The 15000-nt window shown below is 32.1% G+C and overlaps 1 pseudogene across 1 annotated transcript in view; it reads left to right on the top strand.

The window, feature by feature from the left end:
* The window catches only part of LOC144956435 (uncharacterized), a 5615-nt pseudogene extending 274 nt beyond the window's left edge, over positions 1-5341 (top strand). Inside the window, exons 2-6 of the transcript XR_013641951.1 lie at positions 339-409; positions 973-1080; positions 1396-1466; positions 1935-2019; positions 3225-5341. The product of XR_013641951.1 is annotated as an uncharacterized LOC144956435 (transcript). The remainder of the gene's footprint in view (positions 1-338; positions 410-972; positions 1081-1395; positions 1467-1934; positions 2020-3224) is intronic.
* The last annotated feature ends 9659 nt before the right edge of the window (positions 5342-15000 follow it).

Here is a 15000-nt window from a genome sequence, read left to right as displayed (position 1 = left end):
TGAGAGACAAAGTGTCACAAAGTCAAAAGACAGCAAACAAAAATAATAATAATAGATGACTCAAGACTAAAGATTTTTATTTGTATATTCTATACTCTAGGCTAGTAGTAGGCTCTATGATGACTATGCACATTTACTACTCATTCTCATACTTATTATGACATTGTACGTTATTCATCGTCCACATAGATGAAAGCTTGGATAACTTGGAAACAAAAACCAACTTTAAAGTTTTGTGCATGTCAATTAAGATGAACATAAGTTAGAGGAGATGCATTTTGATTCTTAATTTTGTACTTAATTAATTAATCCTAAACGTTTATTCTCTTCCACAAAAGATGCTGAGCAAGAAATGCCCTCCAGTTCTTCATCTCCCGTTCCCTCTGCTGACAGAAATATTGACCCAGATGTAAGATTGAAGAAAAACATTGTTTCTTTTTTGAAGTAGATTCTAGGCCTACTGTTTTAAGATAAAATGTATTTTTTATGTTTGTTTTAAAGCTTCTCAAATACTTTTATACTTGAGTATTTAATATTTATTCATTTATCATTGTTTGATGCTGTCTCTGTGTATGTTAATGTTAGATATTCCATGCCTCAACCCCATTAAAAACCAACTTATTTTCTCACACATGAAATGCTATAATAATGCAATGCTTATTACTTATAAAGCCAGTGCTATTGAACATGTTATGCTACTCAGTCTTACGATTAGAATTATAAGTTGTTACGATTAGTGACTGTGCTAGTTCTTTACAGAAACTCAGGTGAGGCTTCTCCCTATTCTCTCACTTTAATGGTGCATCATTTCCTAGGTCTAATGCTATGTCACATTGAGACCTATTTTCTAATCAAATCTAACCGTATTTAAATAGAGCATTACCTGTAATATCAGATCACTTGGCAGGCACCATTACATTTCCATTTCTACATTTGAATCAATCAAAAACTTAATTTCTTTTATATCAACAGTTTGTTCCAGCACCACGCTCACAAACAAGTAGTGAGGATGAGGGGGAAGAAATGCTTTCCAAATTGCCAGCTTTGAGGTTCAAAGAAAAGATCCTATATTGGAATCAGGTACCTAATAAAACATCATTAATTGAAAAGCATATCTTCATCTCTCTGCCCTCTTCTTTAACATGTCATTTGTTCTGCATTATAGCTCCTTACTTAATCAAACATCTGTGTTTGTATTATGGATGATCACCTTGTATGGTTGAACCGCTTAGCAAATTTCAGGTTTAGAGTTAGAGAGACATCCAAAAACTTTTTGATGGAGAATAGTCTTGCGGTTAAATACTGCTTTAAACATGTCAAATCTTAATAAGTCGTGTAAGCAAATTTCTATGAAAAATCTGTCTGATGTGAACAATCTTTATTTTGCATTCTCAGGATCCAATGCTGATTGACAATGCTGAAAGTAATCATTGCGAATCTGAAATTGTTGAATTGTTGATGGATTGGTCGACAATATAAGTAAGGTAGGAAAAACACTATGAGATACATGATCCTATTTACATAAATGATAATTATAAGCAGTCATTTATCGCTGTCTCCCCTAAGATCTATAGACACAAACAATCTGTATATAATTTCTTAAAGTCACATAAAATACAGTTTTACAGTATACAAAGCACATATAATAAGGTTGAGAACAGGGTGGAATATAAAAAATGCTGTCTAAAATGATTGATTTATTTCTTTAAAATGATAATTTTTTAAGTCAAACTCTGGTATATGTTAGTGTCCTCTGTTAAAATATTCCATGTTTAATAATAATAATAGGATATAACTCTTGATTTTTATCTTGATCATGATTGGAGCAACTAGGTATCTACTTATGCTATATAATCTATTTTTTTATGAATTATATTTATTACTGATTACTACTATTTTACATCAAATTTCTAATAAAAAGAATATGTTTTTAGGCCTGATGAAAAGTTACCAAATCCACAAGAAGTCAGTCTTGAACCATCCCAACTGAATGAAAATAGGAATGAAAGCAGTAATAAGGTTAGTCTTATTACTTTATTTGACGAATTGACTTTAACGGAAGGATAAACGTCTGTTTTGATTATGCAACATCAGAGGAACAATTTGAGTAAATCGGGTCTATATCTCCAATTTTTTAAATATCTGCTTGGCAAGGTACATTTATGGTGCATTGCTTTACTAGCAGCATAACTGTCAGGTGTACAAGGTGTTAATGAGTGTGGATTAGGAGGTTAGAGTTGTGATTTTATTAAGAGTCATTAACTGGAATTTGTATCAAGAAGACTGTCAGCCGGTCCAGCCAAACTGTATAGATACATTAATGCAAGTCTTTGGAGATGTTCTGTATTTAAACATAGAATGTCTCCTGCCACCAGTCTTTGTCTAATGGTTTTAGGGATCGGGTTAAATGTAATGTAATGCATGTTCTGAACGCAGGCTCTTCCATGGCACTATATTCAGTAACATCAATGTCAATCACTTAAATTTACACAAATTGTCTCAAATGTCTCTTCATTGTTAATGGTTTTAAGTTAAAATAACTATACCGTAATATAGTACACAGTGTTGATTGAAATAATCGTCCAGTGTGATGAAAGCCCATGTAGTATAAAAGATGGATCAGATTTGAATTATAGTCCCCTAGTTATAGAATTATAGTGGCCGAGTGGTTAAGGCATTGCACTGTGTCCCCCAAGGACCTGGGTTCGAGCCCCGCTTCAGGCACTTTCGTTTTTTTCATTGAGCAAGATTATTAACCCCCAATTTGCTCACTTGGACAACATAGGTGATTCCTGTTGTCATCAGACATCTTGTTTGATGAGTTATCTATATTCCTTTGTGGAATGCCTAGGCGACGATATCTTATGATGTCGTGGCGAAAAAGGCATAATTAAAAAAAAAAATTAATAACAAAAATTTAATTAGAAATTAGTGTGCAATTGTAAGAGGATTGAGATTCTGGGAGTCGAGCGTTTAGAAAGTGGCCATTATAAATTTTGGTAGTTATTGGGAAGATGGTTAGATTTCAATAAGTATGTTTTTCTTTTTTTTTAACCTCCCTTCATAAATATCTGAACATCAACACTCCTCTATCTAATTTATTTAATAGACATTATTTTTAAAAGGTGATTTGTCCTCAAGGATATTTTTTTCAAGCATTTATGAAATCACTGCTTATGGCATTATCATCTGGGCAATGAACTTTTCTTTGATTTACATTTCAGAAACCAAAACGAATGTGTAAGTTTTGTGATGAATTTCAAACCCATCTCACTCGTCATATAAAAATAAAACACAGTACAGAGGAGGAGGTGATTTCTGCTTTGAAACTACCGAGCAAAGAGCAAAACAGAATGTTTGATACCAGGAAAAAAAGCGGCATTTTTAAAGCAAATGCAGAAATTCATCGCAAAGATAAGCAAGCAACTTTAATAAGGGAGAGACGCCAAGGCAATGCTGCTACAGTAATGTGTTCTGGCTGCTTAGGCTTTTTTGATGGCAAAAATATATTTCGTCACAAAGAAAAGTGTTCTCGAGTGATGTCTTTGCAAGCTGACACAATTAAAATGACTTCTTTGTCAGACTGTGCAAAAGAAATAGGTGTTGATGTGGAGTTTAAGACCAATGTCATTGATAGGTTTAGAAAAGATGATGTTGGAGAGATTTGCAGAACAGATTTAGTTGTATTGTTGCTTGGGAAAAAACAATGGGCAAGATCAGTAAAAAAGGAAAGATCCGTTATAATGGGTGAGATGAGACTGTTTGCCAACTTAATTTATTTATTACGAGCAGAGTCCGAAAATAAAAATGCCTCGGGACTAGATGTGTTGGACTACAAACAATTCAATGTACTTGAAAAGGTTGTCATCAAATTTTGTGACAAAGATGATGGCCAAAAGGCCGGTTTGAAAGTGAGAATCGGATTTGTTCTAAAGAAGGCAGTCAACGTCATGAAAGGGTACTTTGTTATGAAAGGTGTATTTGACAAAGAGCAAGATTTGAGCAGATTTATAGATGTCCTCAATCTGAATTGGAGCTTTATTTTTTATTCAGCTCAAGTAGAATGTGAATTAAAACGGGGTGGTCTTCGTAAACCAGCAGCCATGCCATTGGAAGAAGATATTTCAACTTTCAGAAAATACTTGTTGCAGGAAATGGTAAATGGGATGGCTCAATTTGGTATCTGGGATAAACAGACTTTTATTTTCATGAGGAATATAATTTTGTCAAGGATAACCATGTTTAATGCTCGAAGAGGTGGTGAGCTAAGTAGGCTTACTTTAGCTGAGTAGAGAGATGCCATCACATGTGCTTGGATCGATCCAAATTTAATTATGAATGTTGACGATCCAATGGAAAAATATTTGATCGATAATCTGAAACTGGCCTACCAAGCTGGCAAAGGTAATAGAAAACTTGTTCCTGTTTTGTTCCCAATGGACACAATAGAGCCTATAACAAAACTTCTAAGTGAGAGGATAAATTGTAATGTTTCTATTGAAAATACATATTTGTTTTCCCAACACTGGTCAATCGACTGACCATGCCAGTGGATACCATTGCCTTCAGTCTGTTGGAAAACGTTGTCTTGGACTGAAGCAGCCTCACCTCCTGATTGCTGATAAGTTTAGACATAGAGTTTCCACCATGTTTGCTCAATTAGACATTCCAGAAGAACAAAGGACCATTTTTTATCGTCACATGGGACACTCTGAATCTGTCAATAGAAATGTGTACCAGTGTCCATTGGCAGTGACAGAAATCACAAAAGTGGGGAATTTCTTGTTGAACTCAGTAGATGATACACCACAGCCTCAAAGAGTTTCACATGAAGAAGGGGAAATCAGCAACTCAGATATTTGTTCTACAACATTACCTCAACAACATGAACTGTCCAGCTATCTTTCTGAGCAAGCAACAGTAAATGAACAAAATGTACAGCTTGCTGGAAACAGAAGCAAAAAATCACCAGACGTTACTCAGCGTCAATATACAAAATGGTCTGATCACGAGTCCGATATTGTAAACTCTTACTTGAAGAAATATATCACAGATACCTCAAATAAAGGATGTCTTCCCAGCAAAAGAGATGTACTTGAATTTTTATCAAAATACAAAGTTCTTGAAGGTTATGAAAATAAGGCAACTTTGGTAAGAAACAAAGTCTTCAACGAGAAAAAGAAGTTCAGAAGTGTCTGTTCATAGCATAAATATGATACAAGACATAAGATGGGTGACAGGTGTATTAATTATTGTTTTTGATGCTCATACATATATAATATACAAGCTTGGATCACCCTTCCCCTGTTGGATGTAACAGTGTAAACATTTTCTGTAAATTGTAAGTGTGTTGATATTTGTCTTTTTTCTTTAAATTGCTGGTCTTGAATTAAATTTCTAGGTCTTGAATTTTAAAATTGTTTTTAGTGATAACCTGTAATCATCTAAAAGTTGACAGGATATCTAGTCAAATGTCTAAAATATTTCGCTTTGTCTTTCACAAAATTAAGAGTGGAAAACTGTTCAATATTTATAATGTTTGTTACAAGAATGATTGCATTGAAAATATTGAAAGTAACCACCATCTGGTAGGTATCGACTGCCTCATTATACTGTAAGACATACGTGCAGTCAACATGCTAAAGATGATGGCATCTGTGTTTTTGAGTGGATTTGATGAACAAATTCACCTTTTTAAAAATAAAATAAAATCATCCAGATGTTTTATCAAAACAAAAATTCATACAAAGCACATTTATTTTATGTCGATTGTAAACACCATGCAATGTTGGTGATGATTGGTTCAATGGTTTGGGAGCCTTTTATGTATGATAAGGAAAAGTCAGATTTTCCAAATACATGGCAGATATCAAGTAACATTGCAAATCGTGTATTTTTGGTGTATGATTTCATGAAGTGTTTATGGTACAAATATGCATTAAGTGACCCAATGGGTGACATAAATCATTATTTTTAGTGCATAATTTCATCAACTCTTGTTTGTTACAAATGTGTATTAAGTGACCCATTGGGTGACATAAATCATGTATTTTTGGTGTATAATTTCATTAAATGTTTATGGTACAAATATGCATTAAGTGACCCAATGGGTGACATAAATCATGTATTTTTGGTGTATAATTTCATTTAATGTTTATGTTACAAATGTGTATTAAGTGACCCATTGGGTGACATAAATCATGTATTTTTGGTGTATAATTTCATTAAATGTTTATGGTACAAATATGCATTAAGTGACCCAATGGGTGACATAAATCATGTATTTTTGGTGTATAATTTCATTAAATGTTTATGGTACAAATATGCATTAAGTGACCCATTGGGTGACATAAATCATGTATTTTTGGTGTATAATTTCATCAAACTCTTGTTCATGAGTAACATCACGTATTTTTAAAATATATGTTTATCTCATATTGGTTTTTAATAAATTTTTATTTTAAAATCAAAGTCGTTACCGTCATCATTTGTTTAATAAATATGCTTATCTCTGTCCGTTTATACTTCTACTTCTATCGTTTGTGTTGGGTACTTGTCTGGATAGAATTTTTTTTTATGCTTACACATGTAGGTACATTTAATTTTCTATCAACCTAAGACAAGTGTGTTATTTACTGCTCGAATGTAACTGGTTGGTGCTTTAAACGATCATACTGGGATGGGGTTCCCGACCTCCCATAGTGAGCAGGGAGGTACTTACTGTGTCTTCTACCCCCCTATATCTGTTTTCCAATTGCTTTCTGTTTTTGTCTTGGAATGAGATGCTTAGTTTTGTCCTGACCCTGGCCGGAGTTCTTGGCTGGGAGGGAAACCGTCGATTGTATAGTCAAAGTTTTGGGAGATGATATTTTTTTCCTTGTATATCTTCTCTCTTTTGTACTGTTATTTTTTTAAAAATCTTTAACATATGATTTGTAAACATTTGAGTGTATCCCTCTTTGTGGGATCTTGTACTGGTGTCTGGATAAGACTTAGGTGATCTCAATCTAAGTACACTGATAGTATGTTCTTGGAATCTACATTTATTGTTCTCTATTTGAACCATTCCCATTTGCCCTATTTTTTCCTTAAGTCCTTTTAATTGTACATCTAGAATGTTTTTACTATCCAATTTTCTTCCTTTTTACTGGCGCTGATATAACCTAAATGTGTTGCAAGCGCCGTAAAACCCTTAAAAACAAGCAAAGACATAAACAATCCAAAAACACCAAATATTGTCATGGGTAACCTAACTCACATTTTTATTGGAGTTCCTAACGTAGGAAATATACCATTGCAATTTGTGGGCTGCCTAAGTAAGTGAAAACAGTTAGTAAAAGTTAGGTCATCCAGTTAATTTTGTATCTCTTTTACTTTGTATAATTTTTACGCACATTTTTGTGGAATTATTCATTGTTTCATTTTAACATGTTTAGTGCCCCTGTGTGGCCGAACTCGTCTTTAATAAGAGATATATAGCTGGGTGACCTAAGTGATGTTTATACAATGGGCTACCAAATGCAGTAAATAGAATTTATATATATATATATATATATATATATAGATAGATAGATAGATAGCTTGATAGATATATATAGAGATAGATAGATAGATAGATTGATAGATATATAGATAGATAGATAGATAGATAGATAGATAGATAGATAGATAGATAGATAGATAGATAGATAGATAGATAGATAGATATATATAGATATATATATATATATATATATATATATATATATATATATATAGATAGATAGATAGATAGATAGATAGATAGATAGATAGATAGATAGATAGATAGATAGATAGATAGATAGATAGATAGATAGATAGATAGATAGATAGAGAGATAGATAGATAGATTGATAGATAGATAGATAGATAGATAGATTGATAGATAGATAGATAGATAGATATATAGATAGATAGATAGATAGATTGATTGATAGATAGATAGATAGATAGATTGATAGATATATAGATAGATAGATAGATAGATAGATAGATAGATAGATAGATAGATAGATAGATAGATAGATAGAGGGTTAGATATATAGGTAGACAGATAGACAGTTAGATAGATAGACAGATAGACATATATATATATATATATATATATATATATATATATATATATATATATATATATATATATATATATATATTTATGAGTTTTGGTGGGTACTTGTAGGTACGAAAGTGCTCGATAATGGTGGTTAGAGCTAATATAGAATGCAAATTTTCACTCACATTTTTTTGGCGACTCTTTTCTGTGTTTTTTACACTTCTTCAGTCGGCGTAATCCATTGTAATGTCCGTGTCGGCCACAAAAATGTGAGTGAAAATTTGCATTCTATATATATATATATATATATATAGATATAATATATATATAGATATATAGATAGATGCATAGATAGATAGCTGAGATAGAGAAAGCTGGATAAATATAGATGGATAAAGAGAGATGTAGAGAAAGAGATATATATATATATATATATATATATATATATATATATATATATATATAGAGAGAGAGAGAGAGAGAGAGAGAGAGAGAGAGAGAGAGAGAGAGAGAGAGAGAGATTTGGGAAAGGGCGGTAAAAGAAGTATAACTCGGTACATTTCGGGTACGAACCAAAGACCATACCACTGAGTCACGCTGCCCCCGTGTTTAATAGTTGTTTTTGTTTATTTGTTTGTTTGTTTGTTTGTTTGTTTTTGCCATGTGAGAAATTGTTTTTAGTCTCTAACTTGGCGAATCGAGTACGGCCCCAAGTTTTATGGTTTTGTCAATAAGTTAAAGTTTTAGTACCTTGATCATCCAGACATATTACCGTTTTGAGACGTTTGGTCACATTTGTAACACTAGTCTTGATTGTTTTTCTCCATAAAAAAAAATATATATATATCTTGTTCACTCTTACGTGCTACTGAATAGTGGTGGTAGACCACAAACAAACACAAAAATAAACAAACAAACATACAAACAAACAAACAAACACAAATATACAAACAAAACGATTTAAATTCCGTGAGTTGTCTGCCCGTAAACCCATTTACTAATTAACCCCGGCACATCCTGTCGTACAAAAATAAACGTCTTTTTTCCTTTTTTCCACATAAATATTTTAAAAAATTGAGCATTTATATGGCGCAATATCCACTAAACGTGCTCAAATCGATATACAAAGAGTCCATAGTCAACAACAATAATTAACATGTAGCGAGGACAAGACATGACGCCTGTTAGCGACGTGTACATATATGCAGTTCCGACATCCGAATCAACCTATGGGCCTAGTTAAACATTGTTGTAATGGACAATATTTTGCGTCATTTTTTTGTTTGGGATGATTTCCAGTTACAACAATGAGCCCATAAGGAATTGGGTTATCAGACCTGCAAATAAGAGCACGTCGCCTGTTAGTGTTAGGCGATATTACATTTATTTCCCTCGACAGAGACATCGCTACTGTTAACGGCCATGTACTCTTTGCACGCCAGAGTGAGGTGAGGCAATGTCAGTAAATCGCCTTCACCAAGGACTCAACAATGCGCCGCCCAAGAGTGGCTCAAACCCTGGACCTTCCGATTCGTTGACGCTACTCAGTCTTTGTAATTGTTTTTTGCCACCCGCGTTTATGAATAATTTTGACTAAACTGTATTAAACTGTATTAACCAGACTATAAATGTTCAATATTATACATAGTTTTGTGTTGGTCCTTTATACTTCCGGATGGCAATGTTGTGAGCTTCTCAGTCAAGCGCATACTATCTTTTTTCCCTTCTGTTACTGAGAAGGGGTACAAAAGGCTCAGTTGGTAAAGAATTCGCTTCACGTGCAAATGAACACACTAACCTGCCTAATCCTGCAGGGATTGGGTAGCTGGTGGTGTTAGAACTGGCAGAAAATACTTTGAGATAGACTAGCGCCATATCCAAAGGGTTGTTGCTAACACTTGCTATTGTTCGTTTCACGCCGTTGAAACCGGGTTAAACGCCGGCTCTAAGGGCCTAATGGCTACTATGAAGGACTATTTTACTCCTATATGTGTGCGGTTATGTGGTCTTGTGGTATGACACTCGCTTTCAGAAGGTCCTGGGTTCGAGCCTCGCGCTTGACGCATAGTTGAGTCTTTGGAAAAGGCTCTTTACTCACATTCTCTCACCGTACTTGGGGTGTAAAAATGAGTACCTGGTCCTTAACAGTGTTGTCTCTGTTCGAGATATTGTTGTTGGCCAGGGACCCCTTGTAATGCACTTTGAGCACGTTTAGTGGATATTGCGCTATATAAAAGCTCAAGTTTTTAAAATATATATTCCCCTTTATTATGTCTATTTATTTCTGGTCAAAATGTAAATAAACACGTTCTGTCAGTACACATCAGTCTATAGATAGTTCGAAGATGACGTCACTCAGGTCTTTGTTATTGTTTTTGCCATCCGCGTTTGTGAGTTGTTCTCACTAAACTGTATTAACCAGACTATAAACGTTCATGGTTACACAGAGTTTGTGTGTTCGTCCGTTATACTTCTGGATGGCAATGTTGTGAACTCCTTGGCCAAGCGCATTCTATCTATATATAGAATTCGATGTAATTGTCAGGAGCAGCAGTCTATTGTGCCGTGTTTTCTATCGTGTGATGTTTGTTTGCTGCTAACGGCCAGGTACTCATTTTACACCTGAGTACGGTGAGAGAATGAATGTGGATAAAGAGCCTTTTCTAAGGTTTCAACTATTCGCCGAGCCCGGCTCGAACCCATGACCTTCCGATCCAAAAGCGAGTGTCATATCACAATACCACATGACCGCACATCCCCCTATAATAAGGAAATGTATTTCTTGATAAAATGTAAATAAAACACGTTCTGTCGGAACACATCAGTCTATATAGAATGCCATAGAGTTATCGTGAGTTGGCAAGACCAGCAGTCTATTGTGACGTGTTTTCTATCGTGTGAGGTTTGTGTGTCACGAAAACCATTGTGTGTTAACCTTTATTGAACATGGCGTCAATAATTACCTAATCCTATACAGATTAAATAATCAATAATTACAGAGCAACAATGAAACATCACGAAGGAAAAATAAAAAAAATAAAACCTCACAGAAACAAACATGTTCTTATTTGCAGGTCTGATAACCCAAATAGTTCCGAGCTCGTTGTTATTATAGAAATAAGTGTCAATTTGTTAATAATAATAATAATAATAATAATAATAATAATAATAATAATAATAATAATAATAATAATAATAATAATGATGATGATGATGATGAAAATAATAATAATAATAATAAAGATAATAATAACAACAACAACCACAATAATAATAATAATAATAATAATAATAATAATAATAATAATAATAATAATAATAATAAAATAATAATAATATGATAAATAATAATAATAATAATAATAAATAATAATAATAATAATAATAATAATAAAATAATAATAATAATAATAATAATAAAGATAATAATAACAACAACAATAATAATAATAATAATAATAATAATAATAATAATAATAATAATAATAATAATAATAATAATAATTATAATAATAATAATAATAATAGTAATAAGAATAATAGTAATAATAATAATAATAATAATAATAATAAAAATAATAATAATAATAATAATAATAATAATAATAATAATAATATAATAATAATAATAATGATGATGATGATGATGATGATGATGATGATGATGAAAAGGATAATTATGGCGATGATGATGATGAAAAGAATAATAATAGTAATAATAGTAATAATAATAATAATAATAATAATAATAATAATAATAATAATAATAATAATAATAATAATAATAGTAATAATAATAATAATAATAATAATAATAATAATAATAATAATAATAATAATAATATAAAAAATAATAATAACAATAATAATAGTAATAATAATAATATAATAATATATAATAATAATAATAATAATAATAATAATAATATAATAATAATAATAATAATAATAATAGTAACAAGAACAACAACAACAACAACAACCACAATAATAATAATAATAATAATAATAATAATAATAATAATAATAATAATAATAATAATAATAATAATAATAAATAACAATAATATAATAATAATAATAAATAATAATAATAATAATAATAATAATAATAATAATAATAATAATAATAATAATAATAATAATAATAATAATAATAATAATAATCATATAATAATAATAATAATAATAATAATAATAATAATAATAATAATTAATAATAATAATAAATAATAATAATAATAATAATAATAATAATAATAATAATAATAATAACAATAATAATAATGATGATAATGATAATAAATAGTACTTATTATAGCGCTTTATCCCTTCTAAACAGACAAACTGACGTGTACCAATTTTCAGGTCTGATAACCCAAATTTTTATGGGCTCGTTGTTGTAGTGGAAATACTCTCATACCATTGCCGAATATTATTTTCCATAACAGTAATGTTATATTAAGCCAATAAATAATAATTGCGTTTGGTTACCAGAACTACAAATAAGTGCATTTTGGTTGGAGCGAGCCCATGAAGGCAAGTGGAAATGAAGTTGCCTATCAATAATAAAAACTTACCGACGTTCTTTTGACAGCCACATTATGAAGACCACCAAGATAACAAATTATAAGTTGGCTCAAGACCACCCTTCTTGGAGATCTATGATATAGATAGTATGCAGATGACGTCACTCAGGCCTTTGTTATTGTTTTTGCCAGCCGCGTTTGTGAGTTGTTCTCACTACACTGTATTTACCAGACTATAAAATGGCATGGTTACACAGAGTTTGTGTGTTGGTCCGTTATACTTCCGGATGGCAATGTTGTGAACTCCTTGGCCAAGCGCATTATATCTATAGATAGTATGCGCTTGGCTAAGAAGCTTATAACATTGCCATCCGGAAGTATAACGGACCAACACACAAAACTGTGTGTATCCATGAACGTTTATTGTCAGGTTAATACAGTTCAGTGAGCATTACTCATAAACGCGGATGGCAAAAAACAATAACAAAGACCTGAGTGACGTCATCTTCGAACTATCTATACGGCTTGTTCTCCAAAGGAAACTCAAATGAATAAGTAAGAAATTAGGTCATAGTGTTTACCCAGCCAAACTCATCCCGGTGTCCGCAACGTTAAATGAACAATTGAAACAATCTTTTCCCTCTCAGTTTGTCGGGCTTGGGACCGGCTAAGAACAATGGATATGATTTGGAAAATATTTTTCTTTTAAACAGCAGAAAAAGTATATATAAAACAGTGCCAGACAAAGCAAAGAGGAAAATACAAGAGATGAATCCCTTTAAAAAATCAGCCTGCGACTGTCGAGTCAAGCTGCTGATGTTTTGGCTTGGTTTTTGTTGTCTTGTATTTTTCTATCTTGCATTGTACGGCCATCGTTTCATACACATTTTTTTCATATCTTTATCGTAACCAATGCCTGCTTCTGAATTTGTCACTCTGTTTTTTTGTTTGTTTTTTTTTTCGGGAGGGGGAGGGAGGGGGGGGGGTCGGATTTAAAAAAAAATTAAAGACTTTATTCAGGAAGATAATAATTGGTTATTTCTAACCAATCAGTATCAAAAATTGAGTTCTGGTTTTAAATGAAGATATATTATTAAAATACAATCATCATATCCAATGTTCTTAGGCCTGATTAAAAATATTTTTCCCCATCTGTTTGACCACAATGAATGGGGCAGATTGGACCTGAAAAAGAAATAATATTCAATTATTTTAAAAATACAATAATGTAATTGAAAAAAAAAAACACTATATAAAGTCCCAGGTTTGTGAATTTTTGACAAGAGGAGGTATGACTTAGGTGCGAATGAGTACCTGACTACAGACAGTGAAGGATATTGTAAGAGTGTTACACGACTGATAATGGGAATACGGTTCTATATCGCATGCTTAGGAATAAATTAACCCTCTCCTTACCAGCCATTTTCAAGATTTTCCCCAAAACTTCACACCCAACTAACACAAAAATAGATTTTTTTATCACTCAGACACAATAACAGTAAAATTCTTGCGATAAATGATTTCCTTAGCAAAACATACTCTACAACACACTGTTCTTTTTCTTTAAATTTTATGATGTAAAAGAGAAATTTGAACAAGAAAAATGTTGGTTGTATTGTAACGAATGTGACAATTTTCCTATAGTTGGTAAGGAGAGGGTGAAACAATTTGAAAACCACCGATCATGTTAAATACGTTGTAACGCACTGTATACCTGATCATTAAACAAAATATCTGGATCTGGACCTTTAATGGATAATATAAGTCAAGTAGGCCCTATATACAAATGAGCGACTCTCAGATGACTTGTATTTATGTTCTTCGTTTTCCCTCTTTAACCATTTTGATTAAGTGTCTGTCTTATTGTTATATTAATCTTACAATTTTCGCAACGAGAAATATAACAAGTCAAAGCTGCAAACCATTTGTGTTTAAACGATATTGAAGAATATTGAATAAAAATGTTATTATGGGTGTCTGAATAGCTCAGTTGGTAAACCACTCATTTCACAAGCAAAGCAAAGGCACCGCGATGGATCCCGGGTACAGTACTGATATTTTTTAAATGACTCCCCTCTCCACCAAGCAGTGATTGGGTAGCTGGGTCTCTTTAGTATGGAGGAAAATACTTTGCGATAGACGAATTTCTTATCCAAGGATGAATAACAATGTAAATTGAATGTAAGCTTCAAAACAGATAAAATACGAAAACAGATAAATGGACGTTTCGGGTTTCCCCTTCTCGACAAAACAAGATGAATGAAACACTGCAGACTAATGAGATAATGTGGTAGTGGAGTTGTTAAGATGAAAAAACAAAAACATGATGATGATGATGATGATGATGATGATGATGATAATGATGATGATGATGATGATGATGATGATGATGATGAT

The sequence above is a fragment of the Berghia stephanieae genome, chromosome 11 (assembly GCF_034508935.2).
Source record: "Berghia stephanieae isolate SIO BIC M18660-M18661 chromosome 11, UCSD_Bste_1.3, whole genome shotgun sequence".
Lineage (NCBI taxonomy): Eukaryota > Metazoa > Mollusca > Gastropoda > Nudibranchia > Aeolidiidae > Berghia > Berghia stephanieae.
Note: the sequence above shows the minus strand (reverse complement) of the source record. Positions and strands in the feature narration are given on the sequence as shown.